We start from the raw sequence: 20,573 nt of genomic DNA, 5'->3' as shown, positions 1-20,573 counted from the left end.
TCAGAAGCGTATATATTTACTGGACAAAACACAATACAGATTTTAACAGGAGAAGCAAGCAGACGTAAAATATCTTTAGATTGAATATACATATATATATATATATACATATATATTTGTGTGTGTGTGTGTATATATATAGATACATATATATATACAGTAGATACCGCAGTTTCTAATCACACTTTTAATAATAACGCCGACTACACAAGTGACATGCATGATTTTTTTTTTCTTCTTTTAAACCGGAAAACACCAGCGTGCTTTTCTCTTTGCATGTTGAGAGTTTCGTTTTCTTGGGATTTGGATTGGACACCCACAGTTTGCTAAAAGGCCAAAATTGTTGGATTGTATTTAAGTTCCTGTGGATCGAGGGACAGATGGTGCTGCTTGTGCTGGGCTGTGATGCGAGGACTGGTGACTCTTTGTATTGGGGGGGCTTTTTCTCCATCGTTCACAACCTCTGTACGCAGAGAAGTGATTCAGTCTGTTTGTCGAGTTTGGTTCGTGCCGTCTCAAATCACCAATAACAGTGTTTTGGAGGGTTTTTCCTGCTATGCTGTAAAAAAAAAAAAGTTACTCAAACGTATTTTGTGTTTTCTGTTTAATTATGGTTGTGAATTGCATTGTGGGATGTTGATCTCTGCTTTGTCAACTTTTGACGCTAAATTTAACTCTGCAGTTGACTTTTTATTGACATTTTAGTAGTTTGAAGTAATATAATGTATAAGAAATAATGTAGATCATTTCAAAGTGGTCATGTCAATAGCCTGTGTACATTTCCTGCTTGTTATCAAACTATTTTATAACTGTATCAAGAGGCAATTCAATCATAACTTAATGTTAAAACAGATCTTATAACGTTATTTATCAATATGTGGCTCTTTTTGGATTCTTGGAAGCTACAGATTTAAAAAATGTAAAACAGTAACTACATTGGGACCATTGTTTTTGTTTACATCCCTTAAAATGGTCAATACAGAGAAATAAGTCTGTAAAATAGCAGAAAACGAACTGGCATTTTTAGAAGGTTTTTTAGAGTATTATGCAACACCAACCCAGAAAATAAATCACTTTAAACTATTAAAAATGTCCATAAAAGTCACTTTTTCAAACATTTTCAAGGTTAAACCTTGTTGGAAGAAAGATCAAGGTCCCATAATGCAATTCAAAACCATAAATACATATTAATCACAAAATACAGAAAACTGCTAATTTACACATATATTTATACAGTCTACTACAGTGCCTGGCCATAATGTTCATTCCTTCATTTTCTTTTCGGCTTTGTCCCTTTATTAATCCGGGGTCACCACAGCAGAGTGAACCGCCAAATAGTGTTGTGATAATGAATAGTTTTTGAATGCATTATTTTTCCTATATTTTATATCAGATGAAAAATATCTTAATTTTCCTCTGATTAGATGCATTTTTTCAAAAAATAAGTGCCTAGCATAAATGAGTACACCCCTGCAGGCACAGGACATCAACATGCCGTCAGATTGATGTTGTTTGCCAGTGTCGTGGGGACGTTGCATTTTGTTTGGAAATTAAAATCGCGTTGAGGTCTGAACGTAACGTCAGGCTGACGTCAATGCCTAACCTAAAATCAACCAAATATCAACGCCTAATGATGTTACAGCTTGATGTTGTTTGGACGTTACCACTATGACGTCTATTAGACGTTGGATTTTGGGTGCCATACCTGACAAATAAATGTCATTATTTGAGGTCAATATGACGTTGGTTTAAGATGTTGGCTCGACGTTGGATTTTGGTCACTTTCTAACAACCTAAAATCAACCAAATAGCAACATCATTTGACGTTGTTATTGGACTTCAAAATAACGTTGTCCTTAGACACTGGCTAGACATTGAATTTTGGTCACCTTATGTCACAACCTAAATCTAACGTAATATTAAACGTCTTATGATGTTCTCTGGCTGCTGAGACCCCTTAACGATCTCTCTTAATTAATTGATACTTTTAATAAGGTGTTATAAGAAATTTGCATATATACATTATTAGTCAGCTTTAAAGCCAAATCAGGAACTAATCTAACAAAAGAGCTTAAGATCATGGTGCAGAAACTAGTGCACCCCAATTAATGTCGTGAAAAATATTAAAATAAAAATTTAATAACGAGGAAAAATCGAGAACTATAAAAAAATACAAAATGTAGTTGGTGGTATGGTGGCTCAGTTGTTAGCACTGTCACCTCACAGTAAAAAAGTCGCTGGTTCGAGTCCCGACTGGGTCAGTTGGCATTTCTGTGTGGAGTTTGCATGATCTCCGGGTTTCCTCTGGGCGCTCTGGTTTCCCCCACAGTCCAAACACATGTGCTATGGGTGTATTGAATAAACTTAATTGGCCGTAGTGTATGAGTGCGTGTGTGAATGTGAGAGTGTTTGGGTATTTCCCAGTACTGGGTTGCAGCTGGAGGGGCATCCGCTGTGCAAAATATATGCTGGATAAATTGGCGGTTCATTCCGCTGTGGCGACTCCTGATAAAGAGACCAGGCCGAAGGAAAATGAATGAATAATATGTCTAACATATTTTTTGCTCCTCCGACTTTGTATACTTTTGAAATTTCATTCCATTTTCTCATGCGTTTGCTTCATTACTTCTGTTTTGAATTTTTAAGTTTAAAAACAAATAATAAAAACATAAACTGGAATTTAAGGCGTTCTTGTTGCATATTTTGATTGAATCCCGGGTGTTACTGGTGATTTGAGATGGGTTTACGCTGGCTTTTTCCATTTCTAAGACCAATATCGCTGCACAATTTGACTTCTGCATTAAGTCCAGCAGACTGTTTGTGGAAAAGATGATACAAATCTGTGGGTGGTTCGGTACAATGACGTTCAGAAACAGAAGATCATTTCACAGGAGGATATGACGAGACGTGTTGATTTATTGAGTCGATTTCAGCCCTTCTTTCCTGACATTCATTAACAGTACCGACTACAGACTTGTTTTTCTTCTTTTTTTGTGAAACTTCTTACCACTACACTTTCAGTTACCGTTGACCATAAACTAAGCAAATTAACATATTCGATTTCCTTTCTTGCAGATATACAACTAGTGAATACAGATTAGTGAAAGAATTTTACACTCAGCGCCACTCATCAATATCAGTTCCAAAGCAGTGAACCAATCAGAAGAACTCAGAGGCGGGGCAAGTGTTGAGAGTTTGTGTTTACAAGTTGGCATAACAGCTGTTTTATTTGTCGTTAACATGTTAAAGATTAAATAAAACCGTTGTCATTCCAACTTGTAAACAGAAACTCACAACACTTGATTCTGATTGGTTCACTGCTTTGGAATTGATATTGATGACTTTTTTGTTGGTAGAAACTTCCGCTACACTTTCAATTACCATCGACTGTAAACTAGGCAAATTTACATATTTGTTTTCCTTTCTTGCAGATACACAACTAGTGACTACACTACAGATTGGTGTAGCAAACAAATAGATACACAGACAATACGCTTAACTCTTTAGCAATACCTCTCAAAATGAGCCTGTTTCAATAAATGCTTCACAGAGTTGATCAAAAATAGGATTTCAGTTCCACAGCAGAGCAAATATCGAAATTATCATCCTGAATAAGTGTCCATTCCAAAGGTTAACAGCTTGGTTTGATTTCCGTATTAATTTATTACTAGACGCTTGTTTCAATTTCCTCCATTTATTCAACATACAATTAAAGACGTTTAACTGCTTACACACTTGTTGATTTACGCACTAATAATGTTTAAACATTCAAGTACCGAGTTTAATGTAGATTTGAGCAATCATCGCACCCTTAAACGCTCCTGAGTTCTTGTTTTATAATGTATATTTTAACACATTCATTTATTCCCTTGAACTATTTAGCATGAGCAAAACCAAACATGACAAACACACACACACACAATACTATGAAAGCCCTAGACTTTATTTCTGTCATCGTTAAAACATCGATTTTAATATCGAAAGTCATCAATACTCTTGTAAACATTGATGTTTGGGGCCACTTGATAGTTTATTATTGCGTGTATCAGAGATTAATAATTAATTATTAGTAATTTCGTTTTTTGTTTTAAAAGGTTTTGGGAAACTTTAAGCCTAATCTAACGAGGAAACGTAACTATTTTACGCATTTAAAAGGGTCTAATTCTTATGAAAACGTATGATTTAAAAGAAATAAAAACACCCCTAACCCTAGCCTCAAAAGTTACGTATTTCCAATACACTGTAAAAAATAATGTTGGGTTTCACACAATTTCTTCATGTTGTCCCAACACAAATCGGTTAAGGGTGTACTCACACTAGGCACAGTTGCATTGAAACGTGCCGGGGCGCGATTGTCCCCTCCTCGGCCTGCACTGGAATTTTACCTTCCGAGCAGGAGCACGGTTATGTCATCGTTGATGTGAAAAGACCTCAATACAATAGAGATTGCTTTAGTTATAATGTTTTGTATTATTTTAAGTCATTTGGGATGCAGTGACACACAGTCAAATTTTTTGCTAAACAGATTCACTACTTTTGACGCTCATAAATAGTTATAAAAGTCATCGTGCTGCACTTATTCAGAGGTTTGCTAAAGGTGGCAGCTGATGTGCAGTGATTGCTTTGCATCTTTAATAAACTGTGAAAGCTCACGTTCATTGAACAGTAAGAATGATTAATAAATCTATATGAAACAGTCCCTTAAAAGTGACGTCGCGGCTTCAATTTTGCTCTCAGGCGGGCTTTACACTCACATAACAATCATCGCGCTCTGGGATGTATTTCCAAAAACCATCGTTAGCCAACTAAGGTTGCAAGTTCCGTAGTCCGAACATTTTACAAATCTGTCGTTCCAACGAACATTCGCAAACTGCATTGCAAACTTGTGCACTTGCAACTACACCTCTACAGCTGTAGTTAGAAACATAGGTCCTAGCTGTGTTCTATTCCCAGTTATCCCCCTTATGCCCTATTCATTTAGAACATTCTAAAATTTGAACTTTAAATTATTTTTTAAAAAGCTTTAAAGTCATCTCCTGTGTATTTTGCTTTCAAAATATGTTTACAGTTCAGTTTTAGCGATCTTCATACTGACAATTGCTCCCTGGTAGTGCACTTTCAAAACATTTATGCCAACTGAACTTCGCCTGGACCCGATTCGGAGCACTCACAAACGAACCGGGAAGTGCACCCGAGCATGGTTCTGATAACCTAGTGTGAGTACACCCTAAATTAACTTAATCGTTTTTACAAATTTAAGTGGCTCAAACATAAAACAATTAAATTTGCCCCAAAAAAAAAATAAGGATTGAGTTGTTTCAACTATTTTAATTAAGTAATAATTAGTTAAGTAGTTAATTATTTGCTCAATGTTATTAGCTTCAGCAACATCAAGCACACATCAAGTAAGATAAACTGATGTGCTGTTTTTCTTCTACTTTACTTTTTTACTTCAGCGGCTCTGCTTTTGTGCAATGGATGTTAAAATTTACTTGTTATTTGGACCAATTTCTTTTCTTTTAAAGCGTTCAAAAGTTGAACCGCTCTATAACACGTTCTCCATAAATTCAATAAGAAACTCTTTGGAAACACACAAGAGTAATGCACCACCGTTTTACCTTCAAGGACCAAATTCCCATTTCTCACTGTAACATATTGTGATATCATATAATCAATGTAAAAATAATAATAATAAATGTGTAATGTGAACATTTGGATGGAAATGCTTATATCATCGTAGCATTTTACCCCTTGACGGATAGATCATTTAGTAATATGCCATGGGATACTTTAATAGCTTATTTAGCTCAGTAGGTGTAGATATGCATTAGGAAGACGTATTGTTTTGTGCTATAAACAGATCACGTTAGAACCTAGCGGACTTACAAATCAATGTTTTCAAAAAAGATTTGGTATTTTCACAGTTTAAAGCCATATCTTAAGCCTTGTTTTATTCTTGCACTAGCACATAATTTATTTTCACCAACTTCATAATCTTTTCGCTTTGTTCATATTGAAATATTCAGACTGAGAGTGAACTCAGTTGAGCTGTTGTAGTAAAGGTATTAAAAAACATCCTACAGTATTCAAGCGACCTTAAAAAATGAAATCCGCATTCGTGTTGAAATCCACTTTCTATTATTGTCATGAAAAAAAAAACGTAAAAAAAATATTGCTTCACGATACCTGCTGTTTAGAGATATAGAATAAGGTTTTTAATGTGCGTACGAGGCCATCTTGTTTTATTTTTATGTCAAACACTGGACTAGAATGAACTTTGAACAATTTGTGAGACATTTTTTGGAAAATTATTTGTAAGACACCAGTCAAGCCAAGTCAAATTTGGTGATTTGATTTATATAGGGCTTTCATGAACACAAAGCAGCACAGCATACATGACTTTTACACCCAACACATCCAGTTTTTTCAGCTAAACAGGATTGTCTACACTCAACTGTTCCTAAAATTTACTTGAGCCAATTTTGTTAGGGAAAAAAATCTCCATTTATTGACCCTGATACTATAGTTGTCTAATTTATTTCCCCCCAAAAAAGAATACCATTACAAATCCTAAAATGTCAAAAGACGAACCACTTCAGATAACAAAACACCTGAGAGAAACCACTGAGCTCGACCCACAGTTGATCCCTGTAGCAATCCTCGTTGACCTAAACCCAAATACCACTTATCAAGCCAGAAAAGAATCTTTGCACTAAAATTATTCTTGGTCTTCTTCGATAAATAGCAATAGAACACTTAAACATGAAGGTGAACCAACCGCGTACAACGCCAAAAGCTTTCTGTGCTCTTAAAGTGTCTTGAAAATTTGTGTTTTGCGTTATTTGTTCATACCGATACAAGATGTGTGAGGATGCCGAGGCTGTAAGGTTGGAATATATACTGTTTTAAAAAGTACGTATAAGACATCCGCTCGCTAAGAGATTTTGTACTTAATAGACAACTCACAGACATCTAAACATAGACGTTTTGGCTAAATCAAGGCTAAATTTGAGCTGTCTGTAAAATCGAATTGATGCCATTCACACAGAGTGCATCTCTGTGAAAAAACGAATTCAACACCAGTTCCAATGTGCTTATATTCTATTGTTTTTAAGTGTTCATTCATTCATTTGCTTTTCGGCTTAGTCTCTTTATTATTCTGGGGTCGGCATGTTTTTAAGTGGGTTTTTTTTTTTATCGCCACACTTTTTAAATGTTAAAGAATTTAACATTTTACACTCAGCGCCACTCATCAATATCAGTTTCAAAGCAGTGGACCAATCAGAAGAACTGTGAGGCGAGGCAAGTGTTGTGAGTTTCTGTTTACAAGTTGGCGTGACAGCTGTTTTATTTGGCATCGGCATGGTTGAGGTTAAATAAAAGAGTTGTCATGCCTATTCATAAACAGAAACTCAGAACACTTGCCCCGCCTCTTTGTTGTTCTGATTGGTCCACTGCTTTGGAACTGATATTGATAAGTGGTGCTCGGTGTAAAATGTTCAAATCTTTTAACTTGACATGGCATTTTAAAAATGTGGCACTGAAAAAACACTCATGTCTGTCAAGTGTGTGTTTACATTTAAAAACAATGGAAAATTAGCATATTTGAATGAAAACAGTAGCCCCTACTGATGGTCCAAAAAAGATCTAAAGAATTGAAACTTTAACACTCAGTGCCGCTCATCAATATCAGTTCCAAAGCAGTGAATCAATCAGAAGAACTCAGAGGCGGAGTAAGTATTGTGAATTTGTGTTTACAAGTTGGCATGACAGCCGTTTTATTTGACGTTAACATGTTAGAGGTCAAATAAAAACCATTGTCATTCCAACTTGTAAACAGAAACTCACAACACTTGATGCTGATTGGTCCACTGCTTTGGAATTGATATTGATGAGTGGCGCTGAGTGTGAAATTTTATATTCGTTGACATGACATTTTAAAAATAGGACGCTGGAAGAAAGCGAGACGCAATCACTCATATTTGTCAAGTGTGTGTTTACATTTAAAAACAGTAGATAATTAGCATATTGCAATGTAAACAGTAGCCTCTAACACAAAAATAAATAAGGTCATCAAATAGTGTGGTCATTAATTCCTGACTATTTGATATCTAGTCCAATGGTTCTTGAGCTAAAAACAAATGAAAAAAAATGTAAGATTTTTGACAAATTTGATAGCAAAAAAACTGGAATTGAACTATTAGTAGCATACATTTTTAGAAAAGCTATCATCATTTACATACATATGTCTGTGTGTAATATACATGTGTCCTAAAATGGCACATTATTGGTAAAAGGACACACATATTACTGCTCAAAACACAAAAATGAAACACCACACCCCGAATTGTTTTTAAATACTTGCCAATTAGAAGCTAGAGATAATAAATATCTCTTCAAATAGTTCAAAAATGTCCCTCACTAGTGTATTTTAGACCCGTCTATTAGATTTTCACTACCAACCCCAATTTTAAGCCTTGTTTCAGCCAAACATCTATGTTCAGATGTCTATTAGACGTCTATTTAACACACAAAATAGTGCTTGCTGGGTAGTTTTAGGTACATTCACTTGTATGCTTCCTGTTTCCTCTTGTGATTGAACAATCATTTGTACTATTTGTTTCCTACAAGCTCTGAGGAAAAGCGAAGGCGGCAGGCTGTCCCAGAAACACGCCTTTTTAAAATCATTTTTAATTCTGTGGTGTTCAACAAACACTAATGAAATATTCCAAGAGTCGGAAACCGAGTACAAACATATACTTACAGCTTATGACATCATAACCATCGATTTAGTTGACCGTGTTTCTGGGACGTTATAAACGAAGGATGTTTCGTCATTGTTTCATCAGTCAGAGACTTTAAACACACACACACACACACACACACAATCATCACATCCAAGCGTCTCTTAACAATAGGTGATGGGTATATAATAACTTCTAGCAATCATACGTGCTGATGGTCTTTGGAAATATAGTGGCTTTCCCGCTTCGTGGTGGTGATGGTGTTGTTGAAAGGTGTTGCAGTCCGTCTCGATATGTGTTAGAGGAAGCGTAAGTATGTGCCTTCATGTATAATCTTCTCGGTGAGCTTGTTTTTATTAAGAAGCTGAAGCCAGCCAGTTGTGTTTGCACTAAAAACCAAATCGCTTTCGTGCTGTTGGTTATTTGAGCAAGCTTGTCGCGTCACTTTAGCAGTATGCATGAGGGTTCTCCTTGGTAAGTTCTAGAGATAGAGCTCGTGTCTTTTTATTTTCTACGACTAGCGCAGCTTATAGGAAATCCCCGGAAATAATATCTCCGATGTTTTTATTTTGTGTTTCGTTCCGATCAAACGACATCAACATGTGTCTATTACAGTGGATTATTCCATATTTATTAGAAATACCAACAGTTTCATACCATATATTACACTATTGGAGTATTTAACATGCGTCTGTGGAAAAAAAAGACTGTCACGATTCGGTGGGAGTGCATGAGTTCATGAGGTCGCCTCAAGACTATTGGTTCTTTTGTGCTGTTTTCTTTGTGTTGCATTTGTAATTTATTTTATTAAAGGCCTACATGCTTTTCAGTCTTACAGATGCACCTTATTCTCTCCCTGTCGGAAACGGACAGGCTTTTGTAATATCTCTAATTTAGCACCTTACTACACAGCATGATTTCACTTTATGCCAGTTTTTTGCTAAACTTCCATGGATATGATTTGAAACTTCAAAAAAAAAAAAAAAAAGAGCGAAACCTTTTTGTGAAAAATATTTAAAGGGATGTGCCAAAGTTTGGAGGCGATCTCCCTTGTTTTCGTGTATGTTTTATTACTTTCGTTTTTCCTTTTTTTCCTTCCGCTTCAGTTATTTCAATGGTATCTCATGTAACCTTTCTTACAAATGTGTTTAGAGAGAGAAAAAAAAAGAAATATTTCAGCAAACAGTATCATTACTTGCCATTTTACAGTAAGCCCTGTATTTTCACGTATATTTACCAGTGATGTGTATTTGTTATTAAACAGAAAATAGCCGTAAAAGCTTCATTATGTTACATAATATTGTGACTTTTTTCGAAAAACTGTGAAGACTTGCATATACTTTATACAGAAGTATTAAGCCTTAATGCAAAAGACTAAAAAAAAAAAAAAACACAAAAAAAAGAGTGGAAGAATAACTGATTGTTGCAAAGTAAGGATGATTTTTTTGTAAATGTTACCAGCACCTTTTTTTGTAATTTTCACTCTCTGAGGTATTGTAAGTTCACTCTGTTTGTGAAGTTTGAATATGAAGGAATAAAAAAATAGTACTTTCCTGTACATTAAAGGATTGGATGATTTGTGTTTTTATTTCCGAGCCCCACGGCTGTTTTCGTTGCAGCACATTTATGAATGCATCACTGGTAACCTTCAAACAATTCTTCTTCATTCACTTGTTTTAATTAAGGTTGGCAACACAACGTGGTGACTCTCTAAACACTGTAACAGGTGAAAACAGTCTTCCAATCATGCATATTAAAGGGCACATAGTTTACCCCCTTTTTAAGATTTAATATTAATATTATGGTTCTTCTGAGTGTACCAGTTTAAGTTCAGCTCAAAACACAATTCAGATTTGTTTATTATAATGTGTTAAAAAGTGTTATGTTGTGGGCGTGTACACAGCTCGCTGTTTTAGGGGCGTGTTGCTTCACATGAAAATTAGTTTCGACTTCCCGCCCAATGTAACAAGTGGGCGGAGCCAATATCTTCCCTCGCTTTGTGTTTGGCAACAGACAGGCAGACAGAGAGAAGCAACATGAGCGAGAGGACCCGCATTCATCCGTACATGTATGACTCAGACACAGACCAAGCAGAGACTGCAAAATCACTTGTGTCTTGGTGTAGTTTTACAGCCAACTGTGTGCTAGTTTAAAGTTCCGAGCTTGTACACTGAGACTAATAACCACACACACTGAATTACTTTGACTGAGGCTATAACTAAAGGACGTCACACACCGGATGCGCCGCTCAGAGCCACGAAACGGCTCAACCAGACACGCACATTTGCATGTTATTAAAAATGAACCTATTCTGGTAGCACTCTGTGGTGCGGTAGAAATATGAACAGTGTCCTGAGTCGTGGCTGGGCACTGCGGACAGCCGCCGACTTGAGGCACTGGTGTGTGTACCGTGATAGAAACCTGTGTTTGGAATTCTAAAATACATGGTGCTGTGCGTCGCAGGGCGGCACTTCTGGTGTGCGACCTGCAGGCAAGTTCGTTATTTCCAGTTGAGGGACGTGCACATGAGGCAACGTGCTCGCACTTTCCAACTGCACCTAGTCAAGATCACAGGGAGCTGAAGTTTAAGGTAGACGGCTGAAGTTTAAGGTAGACGCAATGAAAAGTACACATGTTTGCAAACCTACCTAAAGTTACAAACAATGGCGCCGATGAGAGCGATCATGTGGTGAATGTTGGTCTTGTGTTGAGCCCAATGAGCCTTACATCTAAAAATAGAGCAAGGGTGTTCCTTTAGTGATATCGCTTTGACTTACACGCTGAAAATGGCAGATGTGAAACAACAAACTGAGAATATGGTAATGTGCCCCTGTCAATCAATATTGGTAGGCGGAGGGACCGCATTCCTAGGTCAAGTTGCGTTCGATCTAAAAACCACTGCAATTGGTCCACCATTTTTATGTTGTTAAATTGAAAAAAAAGGGAACTGGGTGTGTGTGTATATCACCCCAATATGACGCTCTATACCAGGCATGGACAAACTTGATCCTCGAGGGCCGGTGTCCCTGCAGAGTTTTGTTCCAACACTAGTCAAACACACCTGAACAAACTAATCAGTGTCTTCAAGATCATTTGAACTCTAAAGGGAGGTCTGTTTGAATAGGGTTGGAGCTAAACTATGCAGGACACCGGCCCTCCAGGATCAAGTTTGCCCACACCTGGTCTATACACTATACCTACACACATGTCAGTTCAAACAGCTTGAAAAGTAGATTTTTCACCATAGGTGCCCTTTAATAAAGTTGCACCTCATTCACGATAAAGCACGCTGCTTGGTTTGAACCAAGTCTTTCTCTTTAATTATTGCTGAAAGCTCAAAGACGTCACGTTGTACTCGCAGGTACAGACATCCACTCTACACGCTTGAATATGTGTAGCAATCATGAGGTTGCTTCAAAATTTCAGTTCAAAGCGGAAGAACAAATTTGCTCGAAATAACTCTCGAAACATTGACTTTTTAGTGAAAAATATGTGTCCTAATAATGTTTTTAGCAGTGTGGAACACATATATGACTGTCAACCTCTCAAAACGTGTGTTGGTGTTTCGTGACCCTTTAAAAACGTCCCACTTCCTGTTTATTACAAATATTATATCTGTTGATTGGCTCATTTTGAGATTTCACATCGGCTCGAGTTTACAGAATGCAGTAAACTGCTTTTCTTATTTTAGTTTTTGACTTGTTTCTAGTTCAAATATCAAAAAAATATTTAAATCAAGAAGCGATATTCAGCCATAAAAATATTGTTTTGTTTTCAGAAATATTGAGTGAAAATTCAGTTCAAGTTTATTTGTATGGCGCTTTTTACTGTAATCCTTGTCAAAGCCAATTTTTTTAAACGGTGCACATTAGTGCATTATATTCAAATATATGTTATTATATACATACACTCACCGGCCACTTTATTAGGTACACCGTACTAGTACCGGATTTGGACCCTCTTTGGCCTTTAGAACTGCCTTAATTCTTCATGATTCAACAATGTACTGGAAATCTTCGTCAGAGATTTTGGTCCATATTGACATGATAGCATCACACAGCTGTGTCAGATTTGCCGCATCCATGATGACAATCTCCCGTTCCAACACATCCCAAAGGTGCTCTATTGGATTGAGATCTGGTGAATGTGGAGGCCATTGGAGTACAGTGAACTCGTAAGTAAAATGTTTTTGTTTTAATTAAATACTGTTTTATTTTTCAGAAATAATGAGTCAATTAGTGGGTTTTTTGTTGAAAGAAGTTAAATAATCTGCCAGTAGGGTAAGTTAAATATTCTTGTTTTAATGATCTCTAGGCAGATAATTTAGCATGTTTTTTTTTTTTAAGTCACTTAATTTTGACTTTTTATTTCTGTAAAAACAAACATTATTTTTTACTTGCTTAGTAAATGCTAAGCAATGTTTCAATATTTTTATAGGACTTTTATTTTTTATTTAGTTTCATAAACAATTTGAACAATGCAAATTTTAAAAAAAGAAAGAAAAAATTTAGATATTGTAGATATGCACTTCATATTTAACTGATATACTGAACTCCGCTATACATTATACCTTCTTATACATTTTCAAATATTTAGACTAGAATCAAGACAAACACTCTAAGAACAGCATTTGTTTGCCAGGCAGCCATTGGTGGATTGAGTGTCTGTGTTATTATTTTAAAATATTGTTATATTTAAAGAAATATTGTCAAAAATAAGTTTTTCCCTAAAATAATCTGCCAATATTTTTGTTTTAATGACCCATTGGCACATAATTTAGTGTGTTTTAATGAAAAACTCAAGAACAGCATTTTTTATCATATTACAGTGACAGAAGAAATCAAAAGACTGAAAAGTATGAATATGAAATGTTATTTGATTATCAGTTATTATATTACAGAGAAGACTAGAGCAAAGCAGCAGATCAGACTGCGCTGGACAGGAATCTTTGCAGAGGCTCATAAGAAGCAGACGGTGCTCCATCATTCTCCACTTTATGACATTTGCAGAATGTGCAGGAAAGGTCAGCTGTCAGTTCGGTCACTGCCAGAGTGCAGCCAATCAGAACAAAGAAAGAACGAAAAGACCTTTTTGACAAACAAACAGCCAATGGGAAACACTGGCTTCCATCAGCTTTTCTCATATATTCTCCAACCCAGGCTCATTCTGAAAACGTACCGCTATATACATTTCTGGAGAACGCCAAATATGTCTTAGGATGTATGTTTTTTTGCAGTTTTTGTGTTTGTGAGTCCACCAGAGGGCGCTTTGTACACTTTTTCAGATCTCGAATTTCTCCCGTAAGTGCCATTCAGCCGCTGTCAACTGACTGACTGATCGACTGACCCACCCTCATCCTTCCCTAAACCCAATCAATCGTGTTTTCAAAAGCACCGACTGACCCGCCCACTCACTTCCAATTTGCCCTGCCTGATTTTTACCCCGTTTTTAGATTTTAATACCATTCTCACCCTGTTATTTGCTTGTTTATTTTATTTTTGGGCTCCTGTTTTTGCTTTACCTGCTTTCTGAAACTGCTCTTCACCGGACTCGAACACCGTCATCATGGTCAACTCCACCATCTCAAGTTCGCCGACAGACATGGCAAGCTACTGGGCAAACTGGTAAAAGTGGAAAAGCCATCCATACGGAGGTAAGCGGTCAGCTGCTAGCACGAAAAGGATCTGCGTCATACCGCCCCATAGCATTCATTTTAAAGACGAAATGCAGCCGAACGTACCTCTGGCTACACAATTTGTGATCTCCAGAAATGTATATAGAGCTATGCAGAGCTCAATTTGTGAATTGAGAGGTCCCGGAATAGTTTATAATATTTAAGTTGATTCAATTATTTTTGGTGCTATTCATACATTCATTCTTTTTTTTTCAGCTTAGTCCCTTTATTCATCAGGGGTCGCCACAATGGAATGAACCGCCAACTTATCCAACATATGTTTTTCACAGTGGATGCCCTTCCAGCTGCAACCCAGTACTGGGAATCCTGCCATTTTTATATTATTTCAAAGTGTTTTCATGCCCAAACAAAGCAAAAGACTCACATTTAAGAGCAAGGGGCGGCCCCTGGTGGTTCGGAGGGTATGGGTTGCATATATGGAGGCTCAGCTCTTAAATGTTTATTTGCCACCCTTCAGAGAAAGACTGAAAATACGAGAGAAATACCTTTATGGGATGATAGCAGGATAGAACTGTAAAATACGGGAGAATCCCGGGAAAAACGGGAGGGTTGACAGGTATGAGAACATGCAAATTCCAAACATGAAATGCCAACTGACCCAGCTGGGACTTGAACCAGTGACCTTCTTACTATAAGGCAACAGTGCTAACCACTGAGCCCCTGTTTCGGTACTATTTTTCAGTAAATCACTTCTTAGCTAAATCCAGGAGAGTAATCTGCAATTGTCTCTGTAATAACCCCAGTTGTTTTGCCATTTGTGTGCGTTCTGTCTTACAGATGCGTCAGTTTTTGATAGTCTCGACTGATTCCTGCTTCTAATTAGTGCTGCTGAATCCTGGAGGCTTTTAAATAACTTGAGACGTCCACCAAACAAAGGCTGTCTTTCAGTGATCCTCCGAGAAGAGATGACACTTACTCAGAGGAATGACTTTCACAATCAAACTGAATGGCACTTATTATATTGAACCAGATTAAGGAGAGAGTTCGCCCTAAAAATGAACATTCAGTCATCGTTTACTTGTGAAAACCTGTTTTCTGTTGAACACAAAGGATGATATATTGAGGAATGTTGAAAACAAAACAGCCGTTGGCTTCCTTATTATGTTTAGTTCCTACTATGGATTATGGAACATTCTTCAAAATATCTTGTTTTGTGTATATTACAGTTTACTCATTAATCATTCATTTACTTTTCAGCTCAGTCTCTTTATTTATCAGGGGTCGCCACAGTGGAATGGACCGCCAACTATTCTGGCATATGCTTTACAGAGTGTTTTAAAAGTCTAAACACTTTATTGAAATAGTATACAGCCAAGCACATGTGGTCAGAACACAAACGAGTCGCAGGTAATGAAGTATTAGGTGTTTCTCCAAAAGAAAAGCCCGTCTAAGCAAAATGCTAGCAGGCGCCTGTAGCTCCGCTTCTTTGCCCTTATTTGGTCACCCCTGGTCGGTGCGATGACATGCAAACAAAATGGCGACAGTTAGCCACGCCTACTTCTAGCTTCTTTTGCATTCTTCGGAAACCTATGGGTGACGTTACGGATACTACGTCCATATCTTTTACAGTCTATGACTGCGTCTGAAACCGTATACTTCCATTCTATATAGTATGCTAAAATGAGTATGCGAGCCGAGTAGTATGAATTCATAGAATTCGAAAATCAGTATACGAGAAGTACCCGGATGACTTGCTACTTCTGGCAAGATTGTGAAGTGCGCATCCCATGCACGCTGCGCTATCCCATGATGCCCCTCGAGAGAATTCATAAATAGGAGTGAAGCGACGCAACTGACGCAGGTAGGTCACGTGACCATGACAAAATGGCGGATGTAGTATGTCCGAATTCCATTCATACTTTTCACATTCATACTGGATACAACAAAGTAGTAGGCAGTAGGCAGTAGGCAGTTTCGGACGCAGCCTATGTGTTTAACGTAATTTCAACTGAAACACAAAGAGAGGGCGGGACATAACGTAGCTCCTCGCCTTTAAAAAAAGCAGCCAATAGCATTTCATTTTATCACTGCTCTGCCATTCAGAGTGGTTGAGGTCAAGCGCATCAAATGATAAGCAAATGAGAAGAAGGGGGCGGGGCATGTCAAATACTAGAGAGCATTTGATTGGTCAAGATTTGATGATGAACTGCAAGCTTTACGTGTTTATATCAGTTTCTTCTAATGTGAATTGTGTCACTGTTTTGCACCACACTAGCTTATCGATATCCTTGAAGACTAACAATACTGATACTAACATCTAAAAACCCTTATTTTAATTTCACTGGAGCTTTAAAGGGCTATATTATATAAAATATTTGTCATTTTGGTTAATTAAATCCACTTTCAAATATGCGTTAAAAAAACTGGAGGTCTGGATAACAACTGGCTACCTTCAAAATAAATGAAATTACTAATTCATTCAAAAAAAAAAAGGTGTTGATGTCCCTGATCTATCCAAGAGCAAACGGATGAATACAGAATTTTGCGGGAACTGAGATGTCATTGCAGCATTTATCGGGGCTGCTAAAAAACACACAGACACACACAATGGGGCTTTTGTGTTAATCACAAGGCATCAGTGCATTGAAAAACACATTTTACCAAGCTGAATGATTTGCTAATTTGAAGTATTCCAAGTATTTCTCATAAAGCTTTCTTCAAAAGCATCGCTGATAATGGATCTTTTGATCCTCAACTCAAATCATCAGTCATCAAAGTGAGAAAATTTAGTAATTTGCAAAAAAAAATGATAAAAGGGCAGTAGCCTACAACCGATGAATAAATGTTTTTCATATTATTTTTTTATGTTAATTAACTTCTAACATCTCAATCTATGTTGTTTTGTGTTGATTTATTTATGACAAACAGCAAGATCATTCGTAAAATAAATGCCTTTGACAACACTCTAGACTAGTGTTTAGCAACAAAGGCATTCTAGGCTAGTTTTTAACAGCAAAAAGTAGCGCTCTAGGCTACTTTTTAGCAGCAGACGGCGCTCTACAGAAATTTTTAACAACAGATGTAGCACCATGGCTAGTTTTTAGCAATAGATGACATTCTAAGCTAGTTTTTAACAGCAGGTGGTGCGCTAGACTAGTTTTACCAGCAGGTGGTTCGCAAGGCTAGTTTTTAGCAACAGACGTCACTCTAGGCTGGATTTAAACAGCAGATGGTGGTCTGGGCTAGTTTTTAGCAACAGACAGTGCTCTAGACTAGTTTTTAAAGGCGATCTAGGCTAGTTTTCAACAACAGACAGCGTTCTAATTTTGAACAACAGACAGTGCTTTAGGCTAGTTTTTAACAGCAGACAGCACTTTAGGGCGCTTTAGGCTAGTTTTTAACAGCAGACGGCGCTTTAGGCTAGTTTTTAACATCAGACGGCGCTTTAGGCTAGTTTTTAACAGCAGACGGCGCTTTAGGCTAGTTTTTAACAGCAGACAGCGCTTTAGGCTAGTTTTTAAGCAGCAGACGGTGCTCTAAGGTAATTTTTAACAACAGATGGTGCTCTAGGCTAGTTTTTTACAGCAGATGGAGCTTTAGACTCATTTTGAACAGCAGACGGCGCTTTAGGCTAGTTTTTAACAGCAGACGGCATTTTAGGCTAGTTTTTAACAGCAGACGGTGCTTTAGGCTAGTTTGTAACAGCAAACGTCATTTTAGGCTAGTTTTTAACAGCAGACAGCGCTTTAGGCTAGTTTTTAACAGCAGACGGCGCTTTAGGCTAGTTTTTAACAGCAGACAGCGCTTTAGGCTAGTTTTTAACAGCAGACGGCGCTTTAGGCTAGTTTTTAACAGCAGACGGTGCTCTAAGGTAATTTTTAACAACAGGTGGTGCGCTAGACTAACAACAGACAGAGCTCTAGGCTAGTTTTGAACAACAGACTGTGTAATAAACTAGTTTTTTAGCAGGAAATGTTGAGCTAGGCTAGGCTCTAGGCTAGTTTTTATAGATGCTCAAAGCTAGTTTCTAACAGGAGAAGGCACTCTAAGATAGTTTTCTATTGCTCTAGGGTAATTTTTAATGGTTCTCTAGTCTAGTTTCTAACAACAGACAGTGTCTCTAGGCTTGTTTTGAACAACAGACCGTGCTCTAGGCTAGTTTTTAGCAGCAGATGGTGCTCTAGGCTAGTTTTTAACCTTACACTCAAATACTTATTAAGAAAAAATACTTGTGTATGAAAACCCATCCAACAAGATCATTTGTAAAATAAATCCTTTCTACTAATTTTTCGATTGAACAGCCCAAAGTTATCTGAGCCCAAAACTGGACTAAAATCCAAACTGACCTCTGAATTTCACAGAATAGATGTGGTCATGTGACTCAACATATATGAGAATATTTGGTCCACTCTAATAATCATAATATTCAATTAATATAATTATAATAATTTAAACAACTAGAAAGAGTGTAACACATAAACAGCACAACTCTAAAATTCAGAAACACCAAGAGCTCTGTGATTTATTCTTGAATATTTTGGAATTACAGCGCCATTTATGGTTAGCATAAGTTATAGAAATCAGTTGAGAAAAGTTGAGAGAAAACTGCTTCGCCATAATTACAGCTGATTTAATTAATGGATTGGTTCAGCCAAAAAATTTTATTCTCTTATTAATTACTTACCATCATGTCATTCCAATCCCCTGAGGCCTTCGTTCATCTTCAGAACACATTAAGATAATCCAACACCCTGACCTGAAGTGGATGAGAAGTCATAATTACAACTTTTTTGCTGCACAAAACTGTTCTTGGAGCTTCATATGAATACAGCTGTAACACACATGGACATTTTAACAATGTTTTTGGTTCCATTTCTGGACTTGGAACGTCTTGGGACCCTTGCTGTCCATAAGGGGGATGAGAGAGCTCCAGGATTTCATCTAAAATATATTAACCTATATTTTAAAGATGATCGAAAGTCTCAGGGGGTTGAAACAATATGGGGGTAAGTAATTAATAGCCGAGTTTGTAAACTTTTCAGATCTTAGCTAGTTTAATTAATGATTATGTGTAAAAAAGGTCTGTCTCAGAGTATGCATTCAGCCGATGTGACTGAACCACACACTTATTTATTATTTTGATTTATTTTATCTAGTTTATATGCTTGAAACTGTGTTCTGTCAACTTGCTCTTCTTGTCAAGCTCTTGCTGCTTGAATTGACAAAATAAACCATTTGCTGAGTCTGATCCAGAGCCCCTGTGACCTGTTTTCTTCTGACCTGTTTTTTTCTGTTGTTCTCGACTCTGAAAATCTTCTTAACCACGGCTGGCTTAAAACCTCTTCTACACCGGGACGCCTTTCTCTTTTTGTGTCGCTGCATGCAGTAATAAGATCGCAAAATGATGTATGGATTTGAAGGAGAAAGCTGGTTAGTCAAGGTTGAATTGCTGACGTGTGCAAACTGAGCTTCTAAAAGTATAAATAATTGAAGGTAACGTTTTATGCAGAAAAATAGTCTAAAATGGGTCTAAACCATGTCATTGTTGGTGCCATTATCCTGGTACCCTGGTGCGGGCTACGTAAGATAATATGCATGGTAAACGCAAGGCAAATTGCAAGCCCAAGATGGGCTTACTCATGGAAACTAAGCAGTGCTGAGCCTGGTCAGTACCTGGATGGGAGACCACATGGGAAAACTAGGTTGCCGTTGGAAGTGGTGTTAGTGAGACCAGCAGGGGGTCATACTGTCAGTGAGTGCCGTCTTTCGGATAAGACCTTAAATCGAGGTCCTGACTCTTTGTGGTCATTAAAAATCCATTTCTCATAAAGTGTAGGGGTGTCGAAGCCAAATTCCCTTCATCGGTCCTTACCCATCATGGCCTCCCAATCCTCACCACTGAATTGGCTCTATCACTGTCTCTTCACTCAACTAGTAGCTCCAGGCTCTCTAGGCTAGTTTATTGCAGCAGATGCAATATAGGCTAGTTTATAACAGCAGAAGGTGCTCTAGGCTAGTTTTTGACAGCAGACGTGCTCCAGGCTAACAGCAGACAATAGTATAGGCTAGTTTATAACAGCTGACGGTGCTTTAGGCTAGTTTTTAACAGCAGACGGCGCTCTGTGCTAATTTTTTTACAGCAGACGGCACTCTAGGCTAATTTTTTTACAGCAGACGGCGCTCTGTGCTAATTT

General features: G+C 37.4%; 3 long non-coding RNA genes across 3 annotated transcripts; 1 reads left to right on the top strand and 2 right to left on the bottom strand.

The window, feature by feature from the left end:
* Positions 1-880: 880 nt before the first annotated feature.
* LOC147844511 (uncharacterized) lies at positions 881-10,306 on the bottom strand. Its single transcript, XR_015492084.1, has 4 exons — positions 7,873-10,306; positions 5,225-7,647; positions 3,319-4,240; positions 881-2,779 (listed from the first exon to the last, which is right to left on the bottom strand). It is a non-coding gene; the product is annotated as an uncharacterized LOC147844511 (long non-coding RNA).
* A 77-nt stretch (positions 10,307-10,383) lies between these two features.
* On the bottom strand, positions 10,384-13,232 carry LOC147844510 (uncharacterized). Its single transcript, XR_015492150.1, has 3 exons — positions 13,106-13,232; positions 11,924-12,949; positions 10,384-11,724 (listed from the first exon to the last, which is right to left on the bottom strand). It is a non-coding gene; the product is annotated as an uncharacterized LOC147844510 (long non-coding RNA).
* Positions 11,507-15,624, top strand: LOC147844509 (uncharacterized). The gene is made up of 2 exons (XR_015492191.1): positions 11,507-12,918; positions 13,645-15,624. It is a non-coding gene; the product is annotated as an uncharacterized LOC147844509 (long non-coding RNA).
* Positions 15,625-20,573: the final 4,949 nt, after the last annotated feature.

Source organism: Danio rerio, chromosome 5 (genome assembly GCF_052040795.2).
Source record: "Danio rerio strain M-AB ecotype USA chromosome 5, GRCz13ab, whole genome shotgun sequence".
In the NCBI taxonomy this organism is placed as follows: Eukaryota; Metazoa; Chordata; class Actinopteri; order Cypriniformes; family Danionidae; genus Danio; species Danio rerio.
The sequence above is the reverse complement of the archived record's forward strand: the minus strand, read 5'-3'. Positions and strand labels throughout refer to the sequence as shown.